This window comes from Apodemus sylvaticus, chromosome 15, assembly GCF_947179515.1.
Source record: "Apodemus sylvaticus chromosome 15, mApoSyl1.1, whole genome shotgun sequence".
Classification (NCBI taxonomy): Eukaryota; Metazoa; Chordata; class Mammalia; order Rodentia; family Muridae; genus Apodemus; species Apodemus sylvaticus.
In genome coordinates, this window is record NC_067486.1 from 22,797,232 (window position 1) to 22,815,760 (window position 18,529).

The 18,529-nt window shown below is 39.6% G+C and overlaps 1 pseudogene; it reads left to right on the forward strand.

The window, feature by feature from the left end:
- Nucleotides 1-14,704: 14,704 nt before the first annotated feature.
- LOC127666249 (small nuclear ribonucleoprotein E-like) lies at nucleotides 14,705-14,980 on the forward strand (annotated as a pseudogene).
- Nucleotides 14,981-18,529: the final 3,549 nt, after the last annotated feature.

An 18,529-nucleotide genomic window follows, 5' to 3' on the forward strand; every position in this document is an offset into this window, starting at 1 on the left:
CCCGGGTCCTGAATGAATAGCTGTGTTTTAGAGTACTTGCTCTTTCAGAAGAGCCTGTTTCAATTCCCGGGTCTCACAGCCATCTGCAGCTCTAGTTCTATCAGTAACTCTATTCCAGGGCATTGGACACCTGCTTCTGACTTCTAAGTACAATATAGAAGATTGCTTAGGAAGGAGAAAGGGGAAATGAAAAAAAAGTAGTTCATTATTTTAAAATAATTCATTAATAAATTCCCGTAATAAAAAATACCATTGGGGTTCAGACACTTCATATTTTAAGAGCAATTTGGACATACAATATTGCTTCTACCACAGAAATAAAAATGGCTTATTAAAATATATCTAAGACAAGAAAGAGTTACAAGTCAACAATATTCTTTTGAATGTATACTGACACTATCTCACTTAAACTAATCCAGCCCTAAGCTTTATGGAGTATTATTTTACTTAAAGGGAATTAATCAATATAAAACATTATTTTAACCGTAATCCTGATCTGCTAATCTACCTTTATGAGTCCTCTTGGTCTCATACATTGGACAGTTGTTCATCTCTTGCATACATAGGTATTTACAACATGTGAATCTAAAATGTATGGTTATGTGATAGATACAAAGACTGCTAGTAACATGCACACGTAACTAGAACCAGGCACTTGCCTTTTAGTAGATCGTTTCTACCAAGTGACACAGACTTGAGGAATTAAGAGTATGGTCTAAACAGGATGAAAGAATATGCATGGAATGAATGAGAACACCGGAAGGGTACATTTATATCACACAGGCAGCTAGGTGGAGCGATTTGTTTTACTGAAGGTTTACATTCCTTGAGTAATGTAAAGAGAGATGGTTTGAACAGAACTAAGACTGAACAGAGACTAGTGTGGTTAAAAAAAAAAATCTACCTTACCTTTGATCATTCACTTCCCAGATAAAAGGCACAATACCTTTATATTTATAATAAGTTTTAAGAGCACTAGAGCTGGGCAGGTATCAACCCCTTAAGGTAGTTTGTCTACTTCACTGTCAATTATAACTTGCCACAATACATAGCAATAGACCAAACCTCAACAACTAGAATGGCTGTAAACTTTTAACACTGGTACATACAACAACTCATAGCCAGAGACTTACTTCTGAACATCTCTCAATGCCATTATTTTAAAATATTACTGCACTACATCAATTTCATTCAGGAAAGGCAACATCAACTAAAAATACTCATTTCGTTCTTTTTTTTTTAAATTTTTTTATTCGATATAATTTATTTACATTTCAAATGATTTCCCCTTTTCTAGCCCCCCCACTCCCCGAAAGTCCCGTAAGCCCCCTTCTCTTCTCCTGTCCTCCCACACACCCCTTCCCACTTCCCCGTTCTGGTTTTGCTGAATACTGTTTCACTGAGTCTTTCCAGAACCAGGGGCCACTCCTCCTTTCTTCTTGTACCTCATTTGATGTGTGGATTATGTTTTGGGTATTCCAGTTTTCTAGGTTAATATCCACTTATTAGTGAGTGCATACCATGATTCACCTTTTGAGTCTGGGTTACCTCACTGAGTATGATATTCTCTAGCTCCATCCATTTGCCTAAGAATTTCATGAATTCGTTGTTTCTAATGGCTGAATAGTACTCCATTGTGTAGATATACCACATTTTTTGCATCCACTCTTCTGTTGAGGGATGCCTGGGTTCTTTCCAACATCTGGCAATTATAAATAGGGCTGCTATGAACATAGTAGAACATGTATCCTTATTACATGGTGGGGAGTCTTCTGGGTATATGCCCAGGAGTGGTATAGCAGGATCTTCTGGAAGTGAGGTGCCCAGTTTTCGGAGGAACTGCCAGACTGATTTCCAGAGTGGTTGTACCAATTTGCAACCCCACCAGCAGTGGAGGAGTGTTCCTCTTTCTCCACACCCTCTCCAACACCTGCTGTCTCCTGAATTTTTAATCTTAGCCATTCTGACTGGTGTAAGATGAAATCTTAGTGTTGTTTTGATTTGCATTTCCCTAATGACTAATGAAGTTGAGCATTTTTTAAGATGCTTCTCCACCATCCGAAGTTCTTCAGGTGAGAATTCTTTGTTTAACTCTGTACCCCATTTTTTAATAGGGTTGTTTGGTTTTCTGGAGTCTAACTTCTTGAGTTCTTTATATATATTGGATATTAGCCCTCTATCTGATGTAGGATTGGTGAAGATCTTTTCCCAATTTGTTGGTTGCTGATCTGTCCTCTTGATGGTGTCCTTTGCCTTACAGAAACTCTGTAACCTTATGAGGTCCCATTTGTCAATTCTTGCTCTTAGAGCATACGCTATTGGTGTTCTGTTCAGAAACATCCCTGTACCGATGTCCTCAAGGGTCTTCCCCAGTTTCTTTTCTATTAGCTTCAGAGTGTCTGGCTTTATGTGGAGGTCCTTGATCCATTTGGAGTTGAGCTTAGTACAAGGAGACAAGGATGGATCAATTCGCATTCTTCTGCATGCTGACCTCCAGTTGAACCAGCACCATTTGTTGAAAAGGCTATCTTTTTTCCATTGGATGTTTTCAGCCTCTTTGTCGAGGATCAAGTGGCCATAGGTGTGTGGGTTCATTTCTGGACCTTCAATCCTGTTCCATTGATCCTCCTGTCTGTCACTGTACCAATACCATGCAGTTTTTAACACTATTGCTCTGTAGTATTGCTTGAGGTCAGGGATACTGATTCCCCCAGATTTTCTTTTGTTGCTGAGAATAGATTTAGCTATCCTGGGTTTTTTGTTGTTCCAGATGAATTTGATAATTGCTCTTTCTAACTCTGTGAAGAATTGAGTTGGGATTTTGATGGGTATTGCATTGAATCTGTATAGTGCTTTAGGCAAAATGGCCATTTTAACTATATTGATTCTACCGATCCATGAGCATGGGAGGTTTTCCCATTTTTTGAGGTCTTCTTCCATTTCCTTCTTCAGAGTCTTGAAGTTCTTGTCATACAGATCTTTCACATGTTTGGTAAGAGTCACCCCAAGATACTTTATACTGTTTGAGGCTATTGTGAAGGGGGTCATTTCCCTAATTTCTTTCTCAGCCTGCTTATCCTTTGAGTATAGGAAGGCCACTGATTTGCTTGAGTTGATTTTATAACCTGCCACTTTGCTGAAGTTGTTTATCAGCTGTAGGAGCTCTCTAGTGGAGTTCTTTGGGTCACTTAGGTAGACGATCATGTCGTCTGCAAATAATGATAGTTTGATTTCTTCCTTTCCAATTTGTATCCCTTTGACCTCCTTATGTTGTCGAATTGCCCGAGCTAGTACCTCAAATACAATATTGAAAAGATAAGGAGAAAGGGGGCAGCCTTGTCTGGTCCCTGATTTCAGTGGGATTGCTTCAAGTTTCTCTCCATTTAGTTTGATGCTGGCTACCGGTTTGCTGTATATTGCTTTTACTATGTTTAGGTATGGGCCTTGAATTCCTGTTCTCTCCAAGACTTTAAGCATGAAGGGATGCTGAATTTTGTCAAATGCTTTTTCAGCATCCAATGAAATGACCATGTGGTTTTTTTCTTTGAGTTTGTTTATGTAGTGGATTGTATTGATGGATTTCCGTATATTGAACCAACCCTGCATTCCCGGGATAAAGCCTACTTGATCATGGTGGATGATCGTTTTGATGTGTTCTTGGATTCGGTTGGCAAGAATTTTATTGAGTATTTTTGCATCGATGTTCATAAGGGAAATTGGTCTGAAGTTCTCTTTCTTTGTTGGATCTTTTTGTGGCTTTGGTATCAGCGTAATTGTGGCTTCGTAGAAGGAATTGGGTAGTGTTCCTTCTGTTTCTATTTTGTGGAATAGTTTGAAGAGTATTGGTGTTAACTCTTCTTTGAAGGTCTGGTAGAATTCTGCACTGAAGCCATCTGGTCCTGTGCTTTTTTTGGTTGGAAGACTTTCTATGACTCCTTCTATTTCTTTAGGCATTATGGGACTGTTTAGATGGTCTAGTTGGTCCTGATTTAATTTTGGTATCTGGTATCTGTCAAGGAAATTGTCCATTTCCTCCAGATTCTCCAGTTGTGTTGAGTACAGGCTCTTGTAGTAGGATCTGATGATTTTTTGGATTTCCTCAGTTTCCGTTGTTATATCTCCCTTTTCATTTCTAAGTTTGTTAATTTGGATACTTTCTCTGTGCCCTTTGGTCAGTCTGGCTAAGGGTTTATCTATCTTGTTGATTTTCTCAAAGAACCAGCTCCTGGTTTTGTTGATTTTTTGTATGGTTCTCTTTGTTTCTACTTGATTGATTTCGGCCCTGAGTTTGATGATTTCCTGCCTTCTACTCCTCCTGGGCGAAGTAGCTTCTTTTTGTTCTAGGGCTTTCAGGTGTGTCATTAAGCTGGTAATGTATGCTCTCTCCATTTTCTTTTTGGAGGCACTCAGGGCTATGAGTTTTCCTCTTAGCACTGCTTTCATTGTGTTCCATAGATTTGGGTATGTTGTGTTTTCATTTTCATTGTGTTCTAAAAAGTCTTTAATTTCTTTCTTTATTTCTTCCTTGACCAAGGTATCATTGAGTAGAGTATTGTTAAGTTTCCACGTGTATGTGGGTTTTCTGTTGTTTCTGTTGCTATTGAAGACCACTTTTACTCCATAGTGATCAGATAGGAGGCATGGGATTAGTTCTATCTTCTTATATTTGTTGAGGTCTGTCTTGTGACCAATTATATGGTCGATTTTGGAGAAGGTACCATGAGGTGCTGAGAAAAAGGTATATTCTTTTGTTTTAGGATAGAATGTTCTATATATATCTGTTAAATCTAATTGGTCCAAAGCTTCAATTAGTTTCATTGTGTCCCTGTTTAGTTTCTGTTTTCCTGATCGGTCCATTGAGGAAAGTGCAGTGTTGAAGTCACCCACAATTATTGTGTTAGGTGCAATGTGTGCTTTTAGTTTTAATAAAGTTTCTTTTACGAAAGAGGGTGCCCTTGCATTTGGGGCATAGATGTTCAGGATTGACAGTTCTTCTTTTTGTATTTTTCCTTTGACCAGCAAGAAGTGTCCCTCAGGACAACTTTGGGTTGAAAGTCAATTTTATCTGATATTAAAATGGCTACTCCAGCTTGTTTCCTGAGACCATTTGCTTGTAAAATTGTCTTCCAGCCTTTTACTCTAAGGTAGTGTTTGTTTTTGACCCTGAGGTGTGTTTCCTGTAAGCAGCAAAATGTAGGGTCCTGTTTACGTATCCATTCAGTTAGTCTGTGTCTTTTTATTGGGGCATTAAGTCCATTGATGTTAAGAGATATTAAGGAATAGTGATTGTTACTTCCTATCATTTTTGACGTTATTTTTTAAATTTTAATGCTTAACTTCTTTTGGGTTTGATGAAAGGTTACTATCTTGCTTTTTCCAGGGTGAAGTTTCCCTCCTTGTATTGGTGTTGTCCTCCTATTATCCTTTTTAGGGCCGGGTTTGTGGATAGATATTGGGTAAACTTGGTTTTGTCATGAAATATCTTAGTTTCTCCATCTATGGTGATTGAGAGTTTTGCTGGATATAGTAGTTTTGGTTGGCATTTGTGTTCTCTTAGAGTCTGCATGAGATCTGCCCAGGACCTTCTAGCCTTCATAGTCTCAGGTGAAAAGTCTGCTGTGATTCTGATAGGTCTTCCTTTATATGTTACTTGGCCTTTTTCTCTTACTGCCTTTAGTATTCTTTCTTTGTTTAGAACATTTGGTGTTTTGATTATTATGTGACGGGAAGTATTTCTGTTCTGGTCCAGTCTGTTTGGAGTTCTGTAGGCTTCTTGTATATTCATGGGCATCTCTCTCTTTAGGTTAGGGAAGTTTTCTTCCATAATTTTATTGAAGATATTTGCTGGCCCTTTAAGTTGTAAATCTTCACTCTCATCTATGCCTATAATCCTTAGGTTTGGTCTTCTCATTGTGTCCTGGATTTCCTGGATATTTTGGGTTACAAGCTTTTTGCATTTTGCATTTTCTTTAACTGTTGAGTCCATGGTTTCTATGGAATCTTCAGCATCTGAGATTCTTTCTTCTATCTCTTGTATTCTGTTGTTGATACTTGTATCTCTGTCCCCTGATTTCTTCCCAAGGCTTTCTATCTCCAAAGTTGTCTCCCTTTGAGTTTTCTTAGTTGTTTCTACTTCTGATTTTAGATCCTGGATGGTTTTGCTTAGCTCCTTCACTTGCATGTTTGTGTTTTCCTGTAATTCTTTAAGAGATTTTTGTGTGTCCTCTTTCATGAGCTCAGCCTGTTGACCAAAGTTCTCCTGTATTTCTTTAAGAGATTTTTGTGTTTCGTCTTTCATGACCTCAGCCTGTTGATCAAAGTTCTCCTGTATTTCTTTAAGTGTTTTTTGCATTTCCTCCTTGTTGGCTTTTGTATTCTCCTGGATTTCTTTCAATGATGTTTGTGTTTCCCTTGCAAGGGCTTCTAACTTTTGATCCATTTTCTCCTGAATTTCTTTAAGTGTGTCCTTCATGTGTTCCTGTACCAGCATCATGACCAGTGATTTTAAATCCAAATCTTGTTTTACTGGTGTGATGGGGTATCCAGGACATGTTGGTAGAGGAGAATTGGGTTCAGATGTTGCCATATTGCCTTGATTTCTGTTAGTGACGTTCCTGCGTTTGCCTTTTGCCATCTAGTTCTCACTGGTGTTAGTTTTTCTTGTCAGTGCTGGACTCACCAGTGCAAGCTGCCCCTTCCCAGTTGGCCTCTGGTGCACAGCTTACCTCCTGCACTGCTTGTAGACAGGGTGCTGCTGCCCAGGCTGTTCAGATCCCAAAGCAGGCACCCGAAGGCTCCCGCTGGGGCCCGCTGGATTCACTGGAGCACACTGACTTCTCCCAGCTGGCCGCCCGGAAACCCAGCTAGCCACTTGCAGGACTTGGATATGTGTTGCTGCCGCCCAGGCTGATCTGGGCAGCAGAACTCCCAACCGGGTTGGTGCACACAAGGCTAGCCTAGCTGCTCAGGCCCTGAGTCTAGGCAAAAGCCTGGCAGGCCAATGTTGGTTCAAAGCTCCCCTCAGCTGTGGGTGTTAATTGGGTGTGTCAGGTGGCTAGGATGGTGGCATGCGCGAGTTCCCTGAGAGTGCTGGGAGAGTCTGCTGGGCTAACAACCTCCTGGCTGGGTCAGCACACAGATGGCCCAACGAGCAGCCCAGGGCCTGGGGGCAGTCCAGGGCCTGACCGTCTGAGACCCCTGCTATGTCCTCCTTGGGCTATGCCTGTTAGCTGGTTTGGTTTTGCCTGCTAGGTCTCTCTGGCTTCCCGTAGTCAAAATGGCGGTGGTGCGCAAACTGGCCGGGATAAACAACCTCCTGGCCGGGTTGGCACACAGATGGCCCACCGAGCAGCCCTGGGCCTGGGGGCAGTCCAGGGCCTGACCGTCTGAGACCCCTGCTATGTCCGCCTTGGGCTATGCCTGTTAGCTGGTTTGGTTTTGCCTGCTAGGTCTCTCTGGCTTCCTGTAGGCAAAATGGCGGCGGTGCGCGCCGGCCCAGGCAAACAAGCTCCTGGCTGGGTTGGCACACAGATGGCCCGCCGAGCAACCCAGGACCTGGGGGCAGTCCGGGGCCTGACCGTCTGAGACCCCTGCTATGTCTGCCTCGAGCTATGCCTGTTAGCCGGTTTGGTTTTGCCTGCTAGGTCTCCCTGGCTTCCCTTAGGCAAAATGGTGGTGGTGCGCGCGCCGGCCCGGGAGGAAAAAAACCTCCTGGCCGGGTTTGCACCCCGGTGGACCTCCGATCAGCCCAGGGCCTGGGTGCAGGCCAACGCCCGTCGGGCTTAGACCCCCACGATGTTGGTCTCGGGTTATATTTGCGTACCTCAGTCTGATTTCTCTGGCGACCGAGAACCAATATGGAGCCCTGGTAACTGACTGGCGGGAGGCAGAGTTCTGATGTGGCTTCTGTGTTGGTGAAAGGCACCGTAAATCCGCCGCTGCTTGCAGCCTGGCTGGCCAGCGATGGCCAGTGGTCGTGGGCGCCGGGTCTGCCTGGACCCTGTCCGCTTGGTTCTACTGCTGATGGCCCTTCCTCTGGACCAGCCGCTGCTGCTGCTGCTGCTGCTGCTGCCGCCGCCGGTCTCTTCAAAATACTCATTTCTTTGTCCCTGAGTAAGGTTATTCTTGTTCCTGTAGCAATTTAAAAGACTAACCAAATTCTGTGGCACTTTGAATTCCATAATTCTTCTAGAATCTAGAACAAGCATCCTGGAATGTGAAGAACATTGTGTTGAAAAAAAACATAATTTATTTTCCATTTAACTCTTAACAAAGAGAAGATTTAAACTACTATATGAATTATTCCAGTTCAAGATATAAAAACTACTTAATGTAGAAAATAAAATTTTCTAGCATTTCTTTACCATTAAAATATTCCTCTAATTATTTTACCAAGTGTTTTCTATATCTTTGGGGAGAACATCTAACTTTGTATATAGGTTAAATCCTTGCCCAGTGGTAAGTATTTAATGTATTCCATATCTCTAATATCAACATTCAAGAACTTGTTTTGTTTTACCAAGAAAGAAAATGAATCAGTGAAACAATATAATCTGTGAGCAATTGTCAAGATGTTACAATGAGAAAAATCCTTCGTAATTATGTTCAGCACCAAATTATCAGTCTTAAAATCAATAGAGGTTGTTGACTCATCTAAAATGAGAATTTTGATTTTATGAAGCAAAGCACAAGCAAGACAGACCAGTTACCATTGTCCAACTCTGATCAAAGAAACAGTAAAATAATTCTACTGTATATTTTTTAAATAACAACTTCTTTTTTTAAGCTTTGCATCTTTTTTTAAATTTATTGATATATTTATTTACATTTCAAATGATTTCCCCTTTTCTGGACCCCCCACTCCCTGAAAGTTCCATCAGTCCCCTTCCCTCCCCCTGTTTTCCCACCCAACCCTTCCCACTTCCCTGTTCTGATTTTGTTCTATACTGCTTCACTGAGTCTTTCCAGAACAAGGGGCCACTCCTCCGTTCTTGTACCTCATTTGATGTGTGGATTATGTTTTGGGTATTCCAGTTTTCTAGGTTAATATCCACTTATTAGTGAGTGCATACCATGATTCATCTTTTGAGTCTGGGTTACCTCACTTAGTATGATGTTCTCCAGCTCCATCCATTTGCCTAAGAATTTCATGAATTCATTGTTTCTAATGGCTGAATAGTACTCCATTGTGTATATACCACATTTTTTGCATCCACTCTTCTGTTGAGGGATACCTGGGTTCTTTCCAACTTCTGGCAATTATAAATAGGGCTGCTATGAACATAGTAGAACATGTATCCTTATTACATGCTGGGGAATCTTTTGGGTATATGCCCAGGAGTGGTATAGCAGGATCTTCTGGAAGTGAGGTGCCCAGTTTTCAGAGGAACCGCCAGACTGATTTCCAGAGTGGTTGTACCAATTTGCAACCCCACCATCAAAAGGACAGATCGGCAACCAACAAATTGGGAAAAGATCTTCACCAATCCTACATCAGATAGGGGGCTAATATCCAATATATAAAGAACTCAAGAAGTTAAACTCCAGAAAACCAAAGAACCCTATTAAAAAATGGGGTACAGAGTTAAACAAAGAATTCTCACCTGAAGAATTTCGGATGGCGGAGAAACATCTTAAAAAATGCTCAACTTCATTAGTCATTAGGGAAATGCAAATCAAAACAACCCTGAGATTTCACCTTACACCAGTCAGAATGGCTAAGATTAAAAATTCAGGAGACAGCAGGTGTTGGCGAGGATGTGGATAAATAACAACTTCTAGTTCTAATTCTCAGATGCTGTTATTTATTATAATGTGGTACCTCTATATTCTAATGCTGTACCTTTATTCTTTTATCCTCTTCAAAAGAGTACATTATGCCATGTCTGTGCATCAGATATTGCCCAGGTTATGGGATTAGAGTAGTAAATAATAGAGACACAAAATCATGATGGAGAAATGACTGAGCAGTTAAGATTCTGACTCAGTGACTCACTGACTCAGCTTGCAGATAACCTAGGTTCAAATCTGAGTACTCACACAGTATCTCACAACCATCTGGTAGCTCTAGTCCCAAGGGATCTAATAATTTCCCAAAACTCTTATATACATCTGGTGCCACAGACATACATGCAGACAAACAAAATACTCCATGTACGTGAAATAAAAGGAAACAAAAAGAAAAACATAAAAATTGTAAGTTCTACTAATTGATGGGCTACAATCTGCCTCTTTCCATGACTTATATTTATGAAAGCTTTGACTTTAAGATATTTTTCTTTGTTGAGCAAACTTTGCTTTTCACAAGTTGGAAGCTTAGCTCAGTGGGATAGAGAAGGAGGATCCCTCTCACCTTATTTCATTTAGCATCAGGCCTTTCCTATAACTTCTCATCTCCTGGAACACAGTGCTTGACTCCAAAACTACATTTCTGATGCTACTTTTCTCCTCAAACTGAATATATTGTATTTCTCTTTGTCCAGCTTCTTCTTCTTCATTGTAGATCCACATAAAAATGATCATTAATAACCAAGACACGCAGTCAGTACTAGGGTGTCTTGAAATCTCCTCTGCCAATGGTTTCAATTTAGAGCTTTTCATTATAGCCTGCAGCATTTTTTTTCAGACAAGGGCAGAAAGCAACCACATTCTTTGCCAAAATCCAACGATACTGGTCTTTACTATTACTCCTCTCTGACACCTCTTGAGCTTGTCACCCATAGGTCACATTTCCATGCTGTTTTCCAAGTTGATAATAATATGGCCCATCAAGCCCCACTTATGTCACTCAACACCTTTCCTAATGTAAATCCACAAAGTCCATATTCTGCTAACAAGCAGTATGGTCAAGTACTATCAAAGTAATATGCCATCCTCTGGTACCAATTTCTGTGTTTCTTAATGTTTTATTTCTGTGAAGAGACATAATGACCAAGTCACCATATGAAAACAAGAATAGCATTTAATTGGGGCTTGCTTACAGTTTCAGAGAATTGGTCTGTGATCATCTTGGTGGGGAGAACATCAGTAGGCAGGCATGGTACTGGGAGATTACATCTGAATCACAAGATGTAGGCAGAGAGAACATGAAACTGGGCCTGGCCTGTGCTCTTGAGGCCACCAACTCTGCTATGCTGTGTACTTCTAAAAACCATGCTGGTTCCTTTGCCCAGGTCTGTAGCCCCATTTCCCAGCTTAGCTTTGAGACCAGCTGCCACAGGCCTTACTCCTGATTTGCCTGTTTCTCTGGGCTTAACTCTGCCAGCTAGGACCCCAGGAAAGCCAGGGACTGCTGTCTGCACTCAATCCACCCCTCTCAGCTTCTCTCTTTCTCTATGTTCCTCCCTTAGCTCCACAGAATGAAATCACTAGACCACTTCATTATTTTAGAATTTGTCAAATGGCACAATGAAGTGGCACTGAATCTCCTGCTCTCATCTTATCAGCTAACCTACATTAGTTGGTCTATATCAGCTGGCTGCTGATTTTAGCTATCCCATGATCTTACACGGTTGTTTGTGCCTCTTGTTCTAAAGCCTGCCCTAAAAGACTACCTCTTTTCCTTCATCTCCTCTCTTCCTCCTGGGACCCAGAACTCTCACCTTTGTCCTTTGCCCAGCAATTGGCTCTTGCCTTCTTTATTGACCAAATTAAGAGCCTTCTAACCCTTCCTAAACAGTTCCAACCCCTTGGAAACAAACATTCAATTATATGAGCCTATGGAGGCCATTCTTATTCAAACTACCCCACTATATGTTTATAATGGTAGTAGTTGTTTTAAGTGCTAGAGGTCATCACTGAGAAAGACTGAAAAGAATTTCTCCTTATACGGTACGTATGCAAATGGGAAGAGATAGGTTGAGCCATCAGTCATATAACTAAATGTAGTGTTCAATAATGGTTACAATTTTAAAGACAAGAAACAGGAACAGTTACTGAAAGGGTTTCCTTTTCAGTAGGTTTGTTAGAAATCAGTTAACATGGTAAGGGTATTTACTTTGTGAATATTAGTAAGTAGGCTTCCCCTCTGTGAAAAGGAAACAACTACTTGTGCCAAAGACTCAAGAAAAGAGCCTTCTGGCATATTAGCCAGAAGAGTATTAGGAAGTAGAAGAATATGCAAGAGTGTGTGGTATCTGGGCAATGTGGTAAAGCAATTTGTGGAAGAGAGACTGTCAAAGGACATGTCTTGTAAGGTGAAGGCTGAGTGTGGACCATTTGTTAACCAGATACAGTAGGACCTATAGAGTAATAATATCAAAAGTCAGAAGACAGTCCAAAAATAACCAAAGGAAAGGAGCTAGGAAAAGCAAGTACTAGTAATAATTTTCTACAAGTGAACAGAAGTTGTCTGAATAAATATTCCTCTTCTACACCAATTTTTTGGCATAATATATGTTCCTTCACCAATAAAAACAGTCAAAACAAAAAACACCTCTCTGTATGTATTCTGATTTGAATCTTGACAAATACTACTGGCAAAAGTGATAAAGCCAATAGACTGAGCTAGCTTGTGGAAGTTTGATTACGTATGGCCCCATAGATTCATGTGTTTGAATGCTTGGCCATAGGGAGTGGACATAAGAGATGTGCCCTTATTAGAGGAAGTGTGCTCTTGTTAGAGAAAGTGCATTACTGTAGAGGCAGAGGTCTTTGATCTTATATACTCAAGGTACACAGTGTGACACAGTACCCTTCTGCTGCCTCAGAATCAACTGTAGAACTCTGAGCTCCTTCTCCAACACCATGTATTCCTGGATGCTACCATGCTCCCCCACCATGATGAAAACCTACTAAACCTCTGAAACTGTAACCAAGTCCCAATTATAAGTTTCCTCTATAAAAGTTGGCTTGGTCATGGTAACTCCGCACAGCATTGAAACCCTAATTAAGGCATAGCTGAATATTAGATACTAGAGAATACAAAGATGATCTGATTGGTCATGAAATTTGTCCAAATAAGACCAGAAAGAATCTGCAGGGATATTTACAATTCAATGAATGAAAGAATACATAGAGGTTGTCTTAACATCTTAGCAGGCTGAGAAGAGCAAAGGGAAGGGATTCTTAAATGTAGGAAAGGAAACAGTTAACAAAATAACATCTGAGAAAAGACATAGAGAGCTATTATCAAAAACTACAGCTGGGAAAACGAGGTGTTAAGGGACTAGGCAGGAAGGAGAGAGTCAGAGGCAAAAGCTAACATTCTGACAGGAAATAGAATAACATTCTCACCTGAGAAGAAGATAACTTTCCCACACAACATATGGAATAGGCTTGGAAAACAAGGTCATTCATCAACCAGGACCATCTATCAAACCCAAGGCCCTTCTTTGGACAATAACTTGTGGTTTCCTATTTTGGGTGAACAATGCCATCTGTTTGAAGTATTTTCAGTCCAGACGGAGGAAATGGAGTGTGGGAAAGATCAAAAGGAAAGAGAGTCTAGGACCTTATAAAAAGACCAGCCCAGAGACTTCATGGTGATCCCTGGGCTCTGGATACCCCACACTTCCTGACAGGGTACATTCTGCTATTTGCTTTCTGTTATAATAAACACCTGTGTCCACTTTTTCTCTATCTTTACTATTTTTGTCCTTGGGTATTGAATTTTATGTTTTACTTTAAGAAGGATCACATGAAAATCTGGCTCACAAGGCAGTAACAATCCCCTTATAGAAGTATTAGATTGTTTTCTCAGAAGGAGCTATCTCTTCCTTGGACTTTTGTGCAAAAGAGAAAATAAACAAAACAAACAAATGAACAAAAAAACAAAAAAAAAAAAAACCCTCCCTAAGTGGCTTATAGAGGATGAAAATTCTAACTCTCTTGCTCGTATCTGCCCTATAGTTATTGGAACTTGGAGACGTAATTAAGCTACATGCAAAAGATACAGGTACATTAAATATTTTGTTCTGTCAATAGTCTTTTGTCTTCCCTATTTGCAGTTAATTAAAACCATCAAAATATGATCATTTAGTGTTCTGCTCCCAGTTTAGAAAGATGTTAATAATGTACACACGAAGAATACTGTATAAGCAATAAATGTAATTAAAATTGTACTGATTCTCAGTAATTATGAGATGACTACATTAATTTTCTCAATGTAACATCTGTACAAAGTTATAATTATAATGGTGTATTTAATACTACATCAGAGCAGGTCAAGTCATAACTCATTGAAATATAATTTATTGTGTGTCTTAGTTTACTAATTTTTCAATGATATGTTTATTTTTATAATTATTTTGATTTTTCCTGACATGGAAATGACCAACACTATATTAGAAATGTATGTTTCATTTAAGAAGTGGAAGGGGATTGAAACCCCTAGGGAGAACAACAGTATCAATTAACCAGACCCCTCAGACCTCCCAGGGACTAAACCACCAAGCAAAGAGAATACATGGGTTGGTTCATGGTTCACACTACATATGTAGCAGAGACATGACTTATATGGCATCAGTGGGACAGGAGGCCCTTGGTCATGTGGAGGCTTGATGGTCCAGAGGAAGAGGATACTAGAGGGGTGAGGCAGGAGTGGGTTGGTCGGGGTGGGGATCATCCTGTTAGAGGCAAAGGAGAGGGTCATTGGGTGGAAGGTTTGTGAAGGAGAGACGGGGAAGGTGGATAACATTTTAAATGTAAACAAATCAAATGATTAATAAGTAAAATTTAATATTTTTTACTTTCAGTGACTTCCACCATGAAGTATTGAGGCCAGGGCCAGAACATGCAGAACATGATGGGACATCCTATTAATCTCACCTTCAGATACTTGCAAAATAGGTCGTGAACTCAGGTGTGGCCATATGAACGAGTGAACATATGGATAGAGGATTGTGTTATTAGCTTTGATGAGTACACCTGCCTCATATTAGATGATCCAGAAGAGATTCACTCTAAAACAAAGTCAAGAAAACAACAGGGTCAGATCATGCCTAAAGGAGATATCACTCTGCTTCAAAGTGTTTCCAACTAGAAATGCTCCAGCATGGGAGAAGATGAGAAAGCAGTTTGCTGTTTTTAAAGTTGTCTTCTGCTTGGAGTTTATCCATCCATTTTGGGACATTATCATCATGTGACAATATATGCTGTGAGATTTTATTTTGTTAAAAAATAACATAAAATTTACTTTCAACATGAAAATTCAAGAGATGTGATACTTAACTCTATTGTCATTTAGTGATTATGTAGGAAATCCTAGATGTGATAGATCACATTTACACTTGTAATCCCATAGCTAGTCACAGAGGAAGGAGGATCTGTGAGTTTCAGGCCAATATGAACTGTATAAGAACACTAAATTTTCAAAAAATGAAACAAAGTCCAGAAATGCTTATGTCTTCACCGGTATTTTCAAATTCACATATTCTTCAAATGTAAAATTTGCATTCTAATGTACTTTCCTTACTAAAAATTCACATATGCCTTTCTGTCTTTCCTTACATATTTCAGGTTTGTTAATGAATTAATATATAGAAGCAAGCTATACAGAAAATTTAAGTATTATACTTTGCAGCATTCTAATTCTTGTCTCTTCTAATTCATAGGTCATTAAGATAAACAAAATAGGTTGATTTATTCCATGTGCCCTTCCCATTCCAAGACAATGGTGTACCCATGAAACAGAAGGTGTAAGTAACACATTATAATTAACTTAAAAGTCATATGGGTTCAATAATTATGTCTAAATTAAGACAAGTTTCTCAATGTGTCACCCTAATAAATTTATTATTGTAAATAGTATGTTCTACCTTGAATCAGCAGGGGACAAATTTTATATCCTCCTCCATTCCCTCCCTCCCTGCATCATCCCTCTCCTTCTTCAGACTGGTGAGGACCAAACTGAAGCCCTTGTTCTAAGGAAGCCCTCTACCACCGAGCTTTAATCTTTATTTGCTTGAATTTGAAACTACTCTATTTGATGGTCCTTTTTAACTTGAACAGATACGGATTTGAGGTTCTATAAAGGCTTTATTTAACCCACTTAAGACATATTTTACTAGAAATACGCTTTACTAGAAACATAGAAATGTCAGGGTTTGGTTACAGATGTCTGCCCCAGGCCGTTGTGCATATGTACCATACTTGTATCTTAGAAGCCCAAATTCTCAATTCTAATACATAACTAGGTTAAAGGTTGAGATGAATGGCTGATAGAGACGTTCATATCACTGGTGCTTTTCTGTGTTATGTAGGATAGGACTTAGTAGGAAAACCTTTTCATGCCAAAACACAGAGCTGATACCGTCCCTAGAATTTAAGGTATCTCTTTAGGTGGGGCCAGCCTTCATGGAGAAAGGCCCCTATCCTGTAACACAAATCTATGTGGCCAAGGGACCAGGGGATTTGTGGATAACGCTAACAACAGGAGGTTTCTGGACCTTTAAGGCTGGTCATGGGCATTAGCCTACTCTTCCTGTGAGCTAACTTTAAACTGCTGAGCCAGCTTCCTGTTAGTACCAAGGGAGAAAAAGAAATGAGCCTCCAGGGTAATATAGCTTTGTCTCTCATTATTTAGTTAATGCAATCTATATTTCAGACAAGCAATGGAGAAGAGTGTCTAATTAATTGGATTATACACATACTATGTACCACAAAATCATTATTACTTACATTTAGGGCATAGGACATAGACAAAGCAACTATCACTGAATCTATGGAATTGCATGCCGGCATAGTCAGCAGTGCGGCAAAGAAGAGCATTAAGTTGGAGACAAATTTGAGCCCAAAAGGCAGCCACCTGTACCAAGTGGAATGACTTCCAGAGTTGCAGAGACACATAACTTGGGGTGCACTTTGTCCAACTTCTTCTCTGAGAGACTGAAGCATAAATACTGGGAACTGCTTTCTGCTACCTCTGCAGTTATTTAGAACTCAATCAAATATCGCATTGTCACAATGATGACAGCTTAACGGATTTTTCTGCATAAAAATGCACTTTACTTTGCAGAGTTTGGCTTTAAAAGGCAATCAGAAATTAAAAAAAATGAAAGAAAAGAACACTTGCTAAAATGATAGATGGCACTGAAAAAAAGACTGGAAAAATCAATTACTGTTCCAATTATACTTACTGTAAAATTAGATGCATTACATATTCATGATAAAATTATTCTCTGTACAATAAAATGTACCCAGCTACTATAATTCTTTTTACATGATATTATAATTTTAAAGTGTTATAGTGTATAGAAACAAATGTATCTAGCTAATACAAAATTTAAAATAAGAGCCATGCCACTCTTAATCCCATCAATAGCCTATACTTTCAAATTTATTTTCATACAAAGTAGTGTGCACTTTCATATGAACGTAAGTCAATACAATTTCATTTCTATGTAAATACTAAAATAGTTAGGACTCAAATGTATAGTTTTAAGTTGATGACCACTCCAGACTATTTTTGGTTTTTTGAGAAAGGGTTTCTCTGTAGAGTCCTGGCTGTCCTGGAACTCTGTAGACCAGGCTGGCCTTGAACTCAGAAATCTGCCTTCCTCTGCCTCCAAAGTGCTGGGATTAAAGGCATGAGCCACCACTGCCCGGCTCCAGACTCTTTTTGACTAAAAAAAGTATTGAATATAAATAAGAGACTCATCTTGAGTTTATATATTGGTGTGATTTATCTGTACAAAATTAAAGACCACATTCCCATTCATTACCTCTTTGATTTGACCGATTAAACTTGATATCATGACCCATTATGATAATATATCCATTATGATAATAATGGACATTTCCAATAAGTTCTCAGTAAAGTGAGAAATGATAAGACAAAGGAATGCTCCCCACAGTAGCAGGACCTGTGGAGAACTTGCCACACCACAGACTCTCTAGGCAGAAGACAGGATGGCACAATTGGAAAGATAAGCCAGAAATTGTTTTGCTGGTGGGGGTAAAAATCACCCCTTTCTAGTGAGATAAAGAGTGAGACTTTTAAACATTTTAGCATGTTCTAACACTTTATATGATAAAATGGCATTATTTGCAGGCATGAAGAAAGTTCCCAGGATGAGTTTATTATAGATATATTCGCTCAGAGCTTTAGGATGAGCTTTAATGGTGAGTATCTAATAGCCAACCAACAACTAAACAAAGCCCAATACTTACGGAGAAGGCCATGTGAACACCATATGAGAACTGTGTCTCCATGTCAGGCAGATGCCAGAGGTTGACAACACTGAACAAAAAGTGGAAAGATGCACACAGCAGACATTCCCTTAGTGCCTCCAGAATCTATTTACATTTTGATTTTGGACTTCTGTTCTTCAGAGTTGTGAGAGTATCATTTCTGTGGTGTTTTGTCATAAGATACTTGGTAAACAAATACTCCATTATACCAATTAGAAGTTCAAACTTTGGGCAGAATGGTTAGAACATAATTAGGTCAATTTTTGCTTTTGGTAGTTCTCTGTGATGAAATTACTGAGTACCTCCTCTGGAAGTGATTCTGTGGCACATGTTGAAAATGTAACTAAAAACTGTACCCATCAAATGAGGGGATGCTACAGTGAGCGCATACAATATTTTT